General features: G+C 36.7%; 1 protein-coding gene across 2 annotated transcripts in view; it reads right to left on the reverse strand.

The window, feature by feature from the left end:
* Window positions 1-14,624, reverse strand: part of LOC131439392 (GTP-binding protein RAD) — a 191,218-nt gene that overhangs the window by 65,029 nt on the left and 111,565 nt on the right. The gene's annotated exons all lie outside the window — the stretch shown is intronic.

Genomic DNA, 14,624 nt, shown 5'->3' on the forward strand with positions numbered 1-14,624 from the left:
CGTTCAAAAGTAAGTTTTTCCAGCAATTCTAATACCTTTATATAGAGAAAGGCAAAAATGTAGATGTAAAAGACAGCAGTCTTACGAATACTCCATTTTTCGGCAAAACAGTCAAAGTTTTCATTCTCTCGGATTTAGTTGCATCTTTTGCATGAAAATTATGTTTCAATTCGGTAAGATAACCGGAAGGCAAATAAGATTCATTCCAAAGCGGCAATCGATATTTTAAAATTTGAGAAATTCAGTGTTACAATGTAAGTAAATGTAAGAATTACTTCTGTATAATCGCTGAACATAGACACATCGCAATCATTGTCATCTTTCTCAGAGGATTCAGAATCTGTGATCACTATGGCATCAGCAAAATTTTTCCCTCACAGCTGAATAGTGAAAATTGCATCATTTCGCAACTTTTCTAAAACTGTATGTCATCATTTACTTACGTAACTCTTTTGCCCCAATTTTACTCGCTTTCTGCCTACACGGTATACACAAAACATAATTTGCTTTCAAAAAAACGAATTTCTTAAGAAGGCAAAAAGAAACTCGACGCTAAGACTGTTTTGCCTTTATCATATAAAGGGTGATTTTTTAAGAGCTTGAGAACTTTTTTAAACAATAAAACGCATAAAATTTGCAAAATCTCATCGGTTCTTTATTTTAAACGTTAGATTGGTACATGACATTTACTTTTTGAAGATAATTTCATTTAAATGTTGACCGCGGCTGCGTCTTAGGTGGTCCATTCGGAAAGTCCAATTTTGGGCAACTTTTTCGAGCGTTTCGGCCGGAATAGCCCGAATTTCTTCGGAAATGTTGTCTTCCAAAGCTGGAATAGTTACTGGCTTATTTCTGTAGACTTTAGACTTGACGTAGCCCCACAAAAAATAGTCTAAAGGCGTCAAATCGCATGATCTTGGTGGCCAACTTACCGGTCCATTTCTTGAGATGAATTGTTCTCCGAAGTTTTCCCTCAAAATGGCCATAGAATCGCGAGCTGTGTGGCATGTAGCGCCATCTTGTTGAAACCACATGTCAACCAAGTTCAGTTCTTCCATTTTTGGCAACAAAAAGTTTGTTAGCATCGAACGATAGCGATCGCCATTCACTGTAACGTTGCGTCCAACAGCATCTTTGAAAAAATACGGTCCAATGATTCCACCAGCGTACAAACCACACCAAACAGTGCATTTTTCGGGATGCATGGGCAGTTCTTGAACGGCTTCTGGTTGCTCTTCACTCCAAATGCGGCAATTTTGCTTATTTACGTAGCCATTCAACCAGAAATGAGCCTCATCGCTGAACAAAATTTGTCGATAAAAAAGCGGATTTTCCGAATGGACCACCTAAGACGCAGCCGCGGTCAACATTTAAATGAAATTATCTTCAAAAAGTAAATGTCATGTACCAATCTAACGTTTAAAATAAAGAACCGATGAGATTTTGCAAATTTTATGCGTTTTATTGTTTAAAAAAGTTCTCAAGCTCTTAAAAAATCACCCTTTAGAAAGGTTATGCAATCACTCGAAAATCCGGACCCGACTTCCGGTTCCGGAGTTATAGGGTAAAGTGTGGTAAATATTGTACACCGTCACTTAAACCGGCGAAACCAAAACCGTAAAAAATGTTGTACACTGGACTCAAAACCGTTATTCCCAATCTTAAGGTTAAATTAAAGGTCTTATGATCTTACCAAAAATTACTGCATATTTTTAGATACAACAAAAATTTAAATCGTCGTTTAGAGTACGATGGTAAAATCGTATAAAAACTTCAAAACCGGTACTCGGGTTCCGGTGCGGGAAGTACTCAAAAAGAAATAATAAAATCTACACGACATGTAAATCAATAGTAATATGGAATTGACATTGGTTGAATCGAAAGTTTAGTTGAAAACCATTAACGATGAAAAATTAAATTGGATTATATTTAATTTTCAATGAACAGAACTGTATCTTTCAATTACCGCTTAGTTTTGCGATCAAATTATACTGAATCGTACGGAATTGTAAAGTAACTTTATGTTCAATTTCCTGCTCCAAAAATGTGCATGAAAATAGATGTAAATTTACAAAATATTTATATCTGTTTACATATAATAGTGAACCCACTTCGTTTTCTAATGGATGGCATAACCAGAGAACTGTTTCATTCTGTATGTTATATTAGTTAATGCACAAACAATCTCTTGGTTTCTTTCAAAAATCGAAGAAAAAAAATCTTTTGAATAGATCACCACAATATTGTATATGAGAAAGGCATCATTACACCAATAGGTGGATTAAAACAGGTTCTTGGTTTTTGAATTAATTTTTACACCGCGATCCTAACTGAAACGTTGCTAACAATGAAAATGTCAAAGTTAGGATTCGATCAGTGGCGCGACATGTGTCGACAAGTTAAGCCCGTGTTCGAGTGCGATGCGCTGCAGTTCGTGATTGAAAAATTCACTGTTCCGAAAGTATTAATCCTTCCACTCTGAAACTTTGCCAAGATTGAGTTAAAACTCTAAGGCTTCTTTTTTCAACTGAAAAAAGAAAACAAATTAGGCTTATTTGAAAGCTAAGGAAAAGACGCACATTTCAAGCCTTGGACGAATTTTTGTATCTTTATTAGATTTTACAGTATTTGGCTGTTGAAAAAAGGTTCTTTTTCTGTAAACGCGGAATTTAAAAAAAATCATATCTTGAAAAATCCACGTACCATATTGAAATAAGAAATACGTGTCGAATATTTTCGAGTTCCCTACCGAAAAAAATAGTTGGATGAAAAAAAAATTTGGGTGGCTGATTTTGCATGGAATGCTCAAATAAAAAAAAATAGTGGAAAAAGTGTTTGTAGCTAATGTTCTCTGGTATGCGTGGACCGATCTACAAATGATTTTTTTGCTCGAAAAGTGACGTTTATGCTGAGGCTTTAGGCTATAATACATAAGGAAAATTCTTCAAGAAAGTGGAGAAAATCTAAAAAATTTTTTTGAATGAACTTGGAAATTTTCCACTCAATGCATGCTAGATTTGCGATGATTGTTTGGCGCGTATCAAGTTGGCAATGCGTGACCATTGGAGAGCAAAATATGAATTATTAATAAACAAGCTGATTTGTGTTCAATTTTTTGAACCTGCTTGATCCACGTGTTTCTTCATTTCGATGTTCAATTAACACTCCAAATACCAAGCCTCAAAAAAAGTTGGAACGGTAACTTTGAGCTGTCATAGCTCAGCTGTTTTTCAACGAATCTCAATAAATTTTACCCCTTTGAATTTTGTGAAGTTCGTAGATTGATTCCAAAATGTTGTAGCAGACGATTGGTAAAGGAAAACCAATGAAAATTTGATTTTTCCCGTTCCAAGTTTTTTTCACGCGCCCAATATGCCCTATCTGCTTTCCAATTTTCTTTCCTTTGGCATAAACGTCGCATAGATAATATCGAATACTTCAACTTTACCGAGTCATAACTTTGTTGTTAGTCAACCGATCTTCAAAATTTGTTCACCATTGGAAAGGTACTACTTCCACAAATAAAATGCACTGAAAAAAACTAAAAATAGGGTTGTCTACCCAAAGTTATAATGAAAACTGTAGATAGTTGACCTAAGAAAAGATGAGACTTTTTACAATGATCGTAAATATCTCGAAATTCAAAGCGATGACCTATACATTTTTATACATCATTCGATTGCTAGTGATACCAGCTACAATTTTCGCTCAACTACCATTCCTGCACAATCAAAAGAAAACATTAAACAATCGATGAATTTTTAAATATATATGAATTTTTCATTTTTTTTCACATGTTTTTATATAACTCAAAAATTAAAGCGATGACATGTACATTTTTTTGATTCAAAATATTGGAATCATTACCAGAAACAATGTATTGATGATCAAAATTATATATCCGTTCAAATAAGCTCAAGAAATTTGGTACAAATACAGAGAATTTCTATTATTGGGAAAATTTCGCCAAAAAAAAAAAACAAATCAAAACTTTGAAATTTTATGACATATATTTTTTTATTATTTTAGTTGGAAATTTATTATGAACAAAATTTACAAAAAAAAAACTGAAACTAGGGTTTCACTGAAAATCTTAAAAATTTTGGTAAATATACCTAAACTATAAAAATAGTTATATTTTTGTATTGGACAAAAGATCTAACCAATTTTTATGAACAACCCAAACGGAATTGATAACTACTAAAATTAGTTTTTTTTTGTTTTAGGTTTTCCGTAAAATGTAAAAAAATCGGCAGAAGATCGGAAATTTCAAAATTTCTGATATATATTGCGTTCCAACGTTTCTACAAATCAAAGTGAAAATATTGGAATCCGTTTTGATTTCATCTGTTTCAAAGAGACGTAGAATTTGTTTTTTATTAATAAAATAAATTTTGTGACAACACAAAAATTTTAAATTATTTCAAAGACTTTGTACAATAAGAAATAGAACGTAAAATTATATGAATTTCAACTGAAATTATTGCTTGATTTTTGTTTTACAAGCAATTAAGAACAAAAACATATATCTTAAATTTTCCGCTATCCTATACGACATCAATTATAATCGATAGAATATTAAAATTTAAATATCACAAACTTAGAATTATTTCGGAATGTATAGAATTCGAAATTTTTTTGAATTTTCAATTCAGAAAAAGTAGAATTCTGAATTTAGCACAAAAAATCACACGAAATTAAGTAAAACTTGTTTTTATCCACCTAGTTGTGTAATGATGCCTTTCTCATATCTCTCTTATTCTCATATAAAAATGTATTCTTCAAACAGTTTTGTTTGATTTTTGAAAAACATGAAAGCTAGTGCATGAACTAGTGTAACCTACAAATTGAAACAGTTCTCAAATCGTTTAGGCCATCTTTCTCAGTGAAGTGAGTTCCACTATTTCAGGTACTTATGAAACTGGAATCGCCCCGAATATTGGTTTTGCAACAGCCTTTGCTATTAGCACCAACCAACCAATCTATTTGCAGCTAACAGTTGTCTTCGTCTCGAAAAACAACCTCTTCGTTTGAATGCTTTTTACTGAATGAAACCCTGCACCTATGTTATCAGAACTAATTGGCTCAAGTGGCATGTTCCCCTAGTTATTTGGAGATTCGTGCCTTGCCGTAGCTTCTCATCAACTTCCTGATGGGAAGGGAAGGATAAAAGGAACATGGAAGGGAATTGGGAATTGGGTGAGGTGGAAAAACAGCACAAAACATAAAGAAATAAATCGTCCTGCATCCCCGAAAGGATGCTGAATGATCTGCAGGTGCCAAGATGCAGTTGATAAAACCTCCAACCACCGAGAGGCCTTAGAGATTTTACAAAAGCGACACCATTCTGCATTCCCCAAAGAATGCAGAACGATTTCTTCCCGAATATGCACTTGAATTAATTTGACACTTTAGAAGACAAAATACCTTATTTTCATATATATAGCTAATAAATGACTTACATGATACGAATATTTTTCAATGGAAAACCCCAATGTTTGAGCATAATTTAAAAAAATAAAAAAATATATCTCCTCCGCCTTTTTTAATAAACATTCTCGAAATATTTTCTGTCAAATACAAGAAACGGATTTTTTTTCATTTGCCTCAAAGTTAGATATAGTAGTTTAAAAATAACCTGTTTTTGAACTAGTTTTGCTCATTACTTCGGTTCAGAAAACGCTACCTGAATACGCCAGTCATTAAAAAATTGGTTTTAACAAACTCTAAAAGATGTTCAAAGATACCAATACGAAAAGAGAGAAATATAAATGCTAGAGTAAAAAATCTAATTTTTTGAGGAACACTCTAAGTTGCTCTTTAAAAATAGCTGTAACACTAAAACCGTTGCAGATACTACTATGGTGTCTTCAGCAAAGCTGCTCGATATAAGTTTATCTACAACTTTTCCGAAGGATGCAATCTTCTATCTCAACAAATCCGGAAAATAAGTTTTAGATCACCTTAATAATAAGAGCCACCCTAATACCATGTACATCAAAATATGGTTTATCTTTCACTGATCATTTGTTTTGAAGACATCATAGCTCTAAAGTATAAGGTTAAGCCACAAATGTTTTTGTCCCCCTAAATTGTGGATCCGGACCACTGTGCGATTTAACTCGGAAATTTTAAAATTTCCTATCTTTTTTCTATTTTTTGAGATTCTGCGGCAAACCTACAACAAAATCAGAATTTTAGTAGTTATCAATTGCGTTTGGGTTGTGCATAAAAATTGTTTAGATCGTTTGTCCAATACAAAAATATAACTATTTTTAGAGTTTTAGGTTATTTACTAAAATTTTTACAATTTTCAGTGAAGTCCAAGTTTCAGTTTTTTTTTTTGTAAATTTTGCTTATAATTAATTTCCAACTAAAATAATAAAAAAATATATGTCATAAGATTTAAAAGTTTTGATTTGATTTTGTTTGGCCAAATTTTCCTGAAATTCTCTGTATTTGTACCAAATTTCCTGAGGTTCTTTGAACGGATATATAATTTTGGTCATTAATTCATTGTTTCTGGTAATGATTCCAATATTTTGAATCAAAAAAATGTACATGTCATCGCTTTAATTTTTGAGTTATATACAAACATGTGAAAAAAATGAAAAATTCATATATATTTATAAATTCATCGATTGTTTAATGTTTTCTTTTGATTGTGCAGGAATGGTAGTTGAGCGAAAATTGTAGCTGGTATCACTAGCAATCGAATGATGTATAAAAATATATAGGTCATCGCTTTGAATTTCGAGATATTTACGATCATTGTAAAAAGTCTCATCTTTTCATAGGTCATCTATCTACAGTTTTCATTATAACTTTGGGTAGACAACCCTATTTTTAGTTTTTTTTCAGTGCATTTTATTTGTGGAAGTAGTACTTTTCCAATGGTGAACAAATTTTGAAGATCGGTTGACTAACAACAAAGTTATGACTCGGTAAAGTTGAGGTTCTCAATATCCGATTCGCGATGCAGATGCCGCATGAATGCAGATAGGGCACGTTTTGAGCTTGAAAAAAAACTTGGAACGGGAAAAATCTGATTTTCATTAGTTTTTCCTAAACGATCGTCAATAATGATATACTTAAAATAATCTACAAACTTCACAAAATTCGAAGGTGTAAAATTTATCGAAATTGGTCAAGTAACAACTGAGCTATGATAGCTAAAGTTACCGTTCCAACTTTTTTTGAGGCTTGGTGCTTCGCGTAACTTTTTTAGGCTTGGTATTAGGAGTGTTAAGTAAGGGTGCCAAATGAACAGCATGCAGGTTTCCATTTTCAGTACATAAATTGCCGTCAATTCAAATTAAAGAACAACTATAAGAAAAGAAAGCGATTGACGAAAGCACGTTTTTTATGATTCGTTGTTTTCTTGATGTTCCAGAAATGTGAATCTTCACGATGGATGTAATAATTGCTGTCACAATGCGCTGAACTTTCATTCAGAGAAAACAGTGTACAAGCAATTGGAACAGTGGATCAATTCCATTTCGAAAGACGTTTTTTTCGGCTAAAATTTTACTTAAGCATTACCAATGCCCGGAATGTTAAATTAGCATCCACAGTTTTGGCCCGTTGTAGTCATACTTCTTGAATCCCATTAGATTAACCCAAACACAACTGTTACATTTAATTGATAATTGAAGTAAATTTGGAGTAGAATGCGAATATAATCTGATAGCGTAATAGCGTCCCGTTCATCTCAACTCCAGTAGTCAGCTCATATGCGAAAACTAATTGTCAGAGTGAGATCTGCTATCTCTGTTCGGTAGATTGATTTGCAACTGCCTTCGTTTTGAGTTTTCGCGTCGCTATAACACTAGTGTTGAACAATTTTCGAACTATTTCTGTCTGTGGTATTACTTCTTAGAGTCGAAACAAAGATATTGTTTCCGATTGTATTACAATTCGTAGATTCAATGAAAGGTGTCGTGACGGGTTTCCAGCTTTAAGATGTAAATTTATTCCAGATTAGTTTTACATTTTGCTTAATTTCAAGAAACTTATATTTTGGTGTTTATTTAACTGATAAATTTAATAGCACACATTATATAACTTATTTAAAACGTAACAATACTTGTTCGACCACGTTTTTTACTTGTGTTCTAACTTACTGTACTTCAACGAAGTAATAACTGTCACTGAAGTACGGTAGATGATTCCGTGGTATTACTGATTTAGCAGGAACGTTGTCATCACTACCAGGGGTGCGCGAATAGGCTTTCGCTTCCCCTACATTCCCCGGGACGTGAGACAGAGTGTGATTCTCACCGTCAAACACGGTCTTACAATTTTTATTTATATCGATAATAGCGAGCTTTACGGCTGGACGTCGAAGCAGGCCGAACTCCGTCTCTACGATTGCTTGCCGTGGAACTCCATCTCGGTTTGAAATCAACTGTACGATCCGTCCACGAATCCAGCTGTTCCGTCTGCCCTAATCTGCTATGAAGACAAGATCACCCTGTTCCAGTTGTTTGACGTTTTCAAACCACTTTGTTCGTCTCACAATCGTCAGTAAATATTCTCGTAACCATCTGCTCCAAAATCCATCCAATATATGTTTTGACAAGTTCCAGCTACTACGTAAATACTCGACTGCTGAAGTTGGATCACATGGTGGTTGTTGAAATCCACTGGAGCTGCCCAATAGGAAATGATTTGGTGTTAGGGATTCCCGAGTGTACGAGTCTAACGGTATATACCGTAGAGGTCTAGTATCAACCATCCTCTCAGCTTCTAGAATTATTGTTTCAAAGGTTTTTTCATCGGGTACACGTGGAACTGTTTTGAAGGAATCCATTGCGGTTTTGATTGATCTCACGAGCCGCTCCCACACGCCCCCCATGTGAGGAGCCGCAGGAGGATTAAAGAACCAATTAGTGGTTGTATTAGTGAAATATTCCCCACAGCTTTGGTTGATACTTTTTTTTTATTATAGAGGTTTTAACCTTAAGGTCATTCACCTCTTCGGGCCAGAAAAACTTTCTGACCCTATGTGCGGGGTGGGGAATCGAACCCAGGTGGGCTGTGTGAAAGGCATCGACTTACCCAACACACTACACCCGTCCCCATGGTTGATAGTGATAATCTGTTTCGACAGTTCACTCGCTGCACCACGGAAATTGGTGCCATTATCCGAACCTCACACGGGGACCCTCTTCGAGCTATGAACCTGAGAATGCACATCTTACAGGAAATCGTTGAAAGAGTATGGGCCACCTCCATGTGAACAGCTCGTGTGGTCAAGCATGTAAATAACGCCACCCATCGCTTTACGTGGCTGCACCCAACCTTGACGAGTAACGGACCAAAGTAGTCCAGTCCAATGTATGTGAATGGTCGCTGGCTACCAATCTGACTTGTGATAATGGTGCCATCTTAGGGTGAACGGGAAGCGCGGTGTAAACTTTACATCACTAGCATCGTACAGTAACCTTTCTAATAAGATTACGTAATCCGAGAATGTAGATGACTTGACGGAGCTCGTTGAAAACTGTCTCGTGATTTCGATAGTTGAAACGACGGTGGCAGTAATCTACGAAAAGAAACGTTATTGGATGGTTCGTCGTCATCAATGAAAATTGTTGTTCTGGAAAGTAATCCATTTGAACTATTGTCCACAAAGCTGTTTCCGCCTTTCGTTGAAACTGCTGGTTTAGCAGTTCAAGTGAGTTACTATTGTTGACAACATTTCTTCGGCTAGCAAAATGAAAGACGTAGGCTATAGTCCGTAGCAACCTTTCCCATTTCGAAAATCTCGAAACTTTTATTATTGTCCCAGTTAACTCCTTCCGATGGATATTCACTATTCGTTGTTCATTTTCAGGTAATTCAGTAGCCGAAAATGCTGTTTTGTGACGGCCATGAATTTTCAGGTTTCCAGAGAAATGTAGGTCCCCGAAATCATCTACTCTCCGGATTGAAACAAGGACCTTGTCCCCATTTGGTAGCCTCATCGGCCACGTTTAGATTCGTGAGAACCCACATCCATTCACTAGGGCTCGTCGTGGGAATACTTACTATGATCTGAATGGATCCAGTGAAGGACTGTGGATGAGTCCGACTACAAATATAGTTGTGATATCGGTAACTTATAATGTTTGTTCACATGTTGCAGCATTCCAGTGCCCAATAAGGCCGCCTGCAGTTCCAGTCGGGGTATAGACGAAGGTTTGATTGGGGCCACTTTGGCTTTGGCCCCGATGAGTGTACATCGCGGCTCACCATCTTCGATAAAACGGACATAGATTACACACACGTACGCTGTAGAACTCACATCGACGAAAACGTGTAGTTGAATAGGATGGCAATGCTCTGGAACACTCTTACCGAAATATGCTCGAGGAACTTTCTTTAAACGAGGAAAAAAACCAATCCATCTTTTCCAGTCGGCATAAACGCTATCCTCGATTTGATCGTCCCAGTCGCAATTCTTTCGTGTATCAAAAAAGACGCTAGTAAGCCCAGCGGGTCGTAGAGGCTCATGACTACACGAAGAACTTGAAGTTTAGTTGGGCGAATGATTTTATCCAAAAGTTGTCCAACGGAGCTAGTAAAATTGAGCCGAAAACAATATTTCATCCGTTTGTGGCTGCCAGCGAATACTGAGTACCGCATCATTTTCTCTCTGCAAACTCAGTGCTTTGGAGGTCGACGCTCAAGCTTCACCCAATAGCTCCTGAACATAAGTAAAGTTTCACCAGATCACCTGATTAACATACGGAAAATCAAATCGACCACGTTCTCATCGACGGGCTATTCTTCTCCGACGTCATCAATGTCCGCACCTATCGCAGTGACACCATTGATTCTGACCACTACCTTGTTGCAGTTTGTATGCGCTCAAAACTATCGACGGTTCACAACACTCGTCGCACAGGAACGCCGGAGATCGGCAAGCTGATGAACAACAAAGCTACGGGCAATGACCAGTTACCAGACGAGCTGCTCAAACATGGAGGAGAGGCACTGGCTAGAGCGCTGCACTGGATGATTTCTAAGATTTGGGAGGAAGAGATTCTATCGCAGGAATGGATGGATGGACTTGTATGTCCCGACTACAAAAGGGGTCTATAATCTAGATTGTTGCAATTACCGCGCAATCACATTGCTCAACGCCGCCTACAAGGTACTCTCCCAAATCCTTTGCCATCGTCTATCACCAAAAGCAAAGGAATTCGTAGGACCGTACCAAGCGGGATTTACTGGAGCCCGCGCCACTACGGATCACATATTCGCGATAAGCAGGGTTTGGAATATTCATTCACCGGTGAATGAATATATAGGGTAACGGCTCCCTAATTCATCTGAGCTCCTATTTCCATCTCATCCCTTCACCTCATTACTTTGAACACGAATAATATTTTACAACCTACCTGAACCAAACTGTGAAATGTTTTAAAATGATTATAAATGCTATTGTCACACTTTCTCATTGAAAGAAATGGGTTTAAGTTCTTCGGTTATCGTTTTTTTCATTTAAAATGAACTCACTTTTCAATTTAGGACACATTTTCGTCTCAAATCAACTAATCGATTCGTCTCAAAACATGATCACTATTTCGCACAATTACACTACCATTGAATGCTGGATGGCTTCATAATTAATAATGTTTACTTGCCACTTGTTTAATTAACGATTTAAAACTTAAAAAATTACCCGACAAACAATAAAAGTCTTCAAAAATATGAGATGAAAACTTTTCACTTAGTTCACTTGATTGCGCTTTGTTTTCATCTCATTTGGTTTCGCAAAGTTGCCAAGTTATCTCATCTTGTTACAAAAAATAAATTGTTTTTCTTCTTCAAATTATTATCAAAAAGTATGTTTTTGGTATCCGTGTCATTAGTTTAATTAGATTATTGATATTAATATTTCAATAAAACTGTTTTGGCTTCGAATATTACCAGAAAGAGCGTGTTAAATACTAATGAAATAACCATTGTGGGAAATCTAGTAGCACTGGTTTCATTCCGCTATACGTCAACATAGGGCTGTGAAGTGTGTGTGTTTCATCGGCTGTGCACAGAGATGCCAGATATTTTCATAGAAAATATGTATTCCGTTGCATAGAAAGTCGATATCTGCTATCTGTTTTCACTAATGAAATGATGTTAACAGATAGTTCTTTATATCTCCGTAAGTCATTGCCCAGCTCACGAGAATATTCAATTTAGGAAATCTGTATAAAATCAGCACTTTCATTTCAATCAGTATGCGAACGCAAAAATCTATACAAACCAAATAAATCTGTATAAATGGCATCTCTGGCTCTACACTTTGTTTTAAGAAGGGCTAATGAATGAATAGTAACAATTACATTTGGGTTGTTGTTTAAAGTTCACCAAATGAACTTTACAATAAAGTTTTAAATTCAAAGCGAAAGGTAACGGAAACGACCGAAAAATTTTTAAACGTTGAAATGATTTCAAACTTGTTCTAAAAATATCATGTGCTGTCTCATAACATAGTTAGCATTAGGCCGTTTTTAAGAAGAATTCTGACATTTTGAACCTGAGAGTGTAATAGTGGAATATTTTGTTTTGATTGCTGTCGCCATTGCTAATTTATAGGATGAATAAAGGATCAACGATAGGATGGATAAAAATCCATTGAGATGGAATTAGGAGCAGAGTAGTGAACATTTCATAAGTGTTTTTTGTTGTTTTATGGATATTAGTTAAATTTTCAAGAAATGTGAATCAATTCTCAACGTGGAGCAAGGCGAATGAAGCAGTAATATGAAATAGTTATTGTGATTTTAGTGGCTAAATCGGGGTTTTGAGGCGACGTCCTTACAAATGAGATGAAATAGGGAGCCCTTACCCTAGTTTCCATTGCATTGTGAGCGAACAATTCCACCGCTCACAAAGAGGACGCCTTTCCAGCCAAAAAGAACCACACAAACAAAACGCTAGTGGAAGCAAATATATTCCACATATGCACAGATGGTATAGTGTGCTGGTATTAGAGTCTTCATGAAGCACAGTAGCCGTGAATATAGTTTGCTCTCTCGTGGTCCTGAACGTCGTTCTTCTCACAAACACTTCATTGCAAGCTAACGATCTTCACGGGGCTAGTAAGTGATGAAGATTATATACTCAGTTTTCGCTAACAGGCTGATGACTGGCTCTCCGACGCGAACGGCTGTTAATGATGACTTTATGCCACGAAAACTGTTGCATATGACTTATTCAACTCGTGTCAAGTTAGTAGAGGGTAAGAACTCTTAGTTATACTTGAATATTATAAACAGAAGTAACAGGAGCGAAGCAATTCGCAATGGCGATCTGGTGATCTCATCAAATACTGCAAACAAACAAACGCTTCGTTTGCTGGCTGTTAGAGAGAAACTAGCTCCTGAACTCTTGTTACTTGTGTAAATCAAATTCCTGCTGAATAGTGTTTAATTGGGTTTAATCGTAGTAGTGCATGATAGGTAATCAACCAGTAGGATGCAAAATAAGTCTTTTAATCAGTATTCCGCATTGAACATTTTTTCATTGAATTTTCATTGTGTATTGCTATAAGCTTCGAGAGCTGTAAGAAACACATGTTACCATTACAGCAAAACCTTTACTCTAATAAACGCTCGAGTGGTGGCAGTGCACACCTGTATGTGCAATTCTGTATGAACAAATGTGAATCGCATTCGGACCTCGAAGAAACATGCGACAGTTAAGAGCCAGTCATCAGTCTGCTAGCGAAAACTAAATATTCAATCTTCATCACTATCTTGCACCGTGAAGCTAATTTGCTTGCAGTGAATTATGGGGCTAGAGGTTCTCTCTTACCGACAGAAGGAGAAACAGTAGTAGGGGTGAATATTGTTCGCTCTCTTCTATTCTCGTGCATGGACAGCCACTTCAATAAAGCAACAAGGCTCACGCTTCCTCAAAAGCGACATGGTTCATAAAGCAGGTATATTCATGAATATCATACACCGTGAAGCATGTATACTCATCTTCACTGCTTCATTCATCCAAACCCTGGCGATAAGACAAGTACTCCAGAAGTGTCGTGAATACAACGTACCCACGCATCACCTATTCATTGACTTCAAAGCGGCATACGACACAATCGATCGAGAACAGCTATGGCAGATCATGCACGAGTACGGTTTCCCGGATAAACTGACGCGATTGGTCAAAGCAACGATGGATAGAGTGATGTGCTACGTCCGAGTATCTGGGACGCTCTCGAGTCCCTTCGAATCTCGGAGAGGGCTACGGCAAGGTGATGGACTCTCTTGTATCTTGTTCAATATTGCCTTGGAAGGTGTGATTCGAAGAGCGAGGATCGACACGAGTGGCACGATCTTCCGAAAGTCCGTACAACTTTTTGGTTTCGCTGACGATATTGATATTGTAACACGTAACCTTGAGAAGATGACGGAAACCTACATCGGACTGAACGCTGAAGCTAGGCGTATCGCACTGGCCATAAATGCGTCGAAAACAAAATACATGAGAGGAAGAGGCTCTAGAGAAGAAACACTACGCCTCCCACCACTAATATTGATAGACGGTGACGATATCGAGGTGGTTGACGAGTTTGTGTATTTGGGCTCACTGGTGACCACCGACAATGACACCAGCAGAGAAATACATAG

The sequence above is a fragment of the Malaya genurostris genome, chromosome 3 (assembly GCF_030247185.1).
Source record: "Malaya genurostris strain Urasoe2022 chromosome 3, Malgen_1.1, whole genome shotgun sequence".
Classification (NCBI taxonomy): Eukaryota; Metazoa; Arthropoda; class Insecta; order Diptera; family Culicidae; genus Malaya; species Malaya genurostris.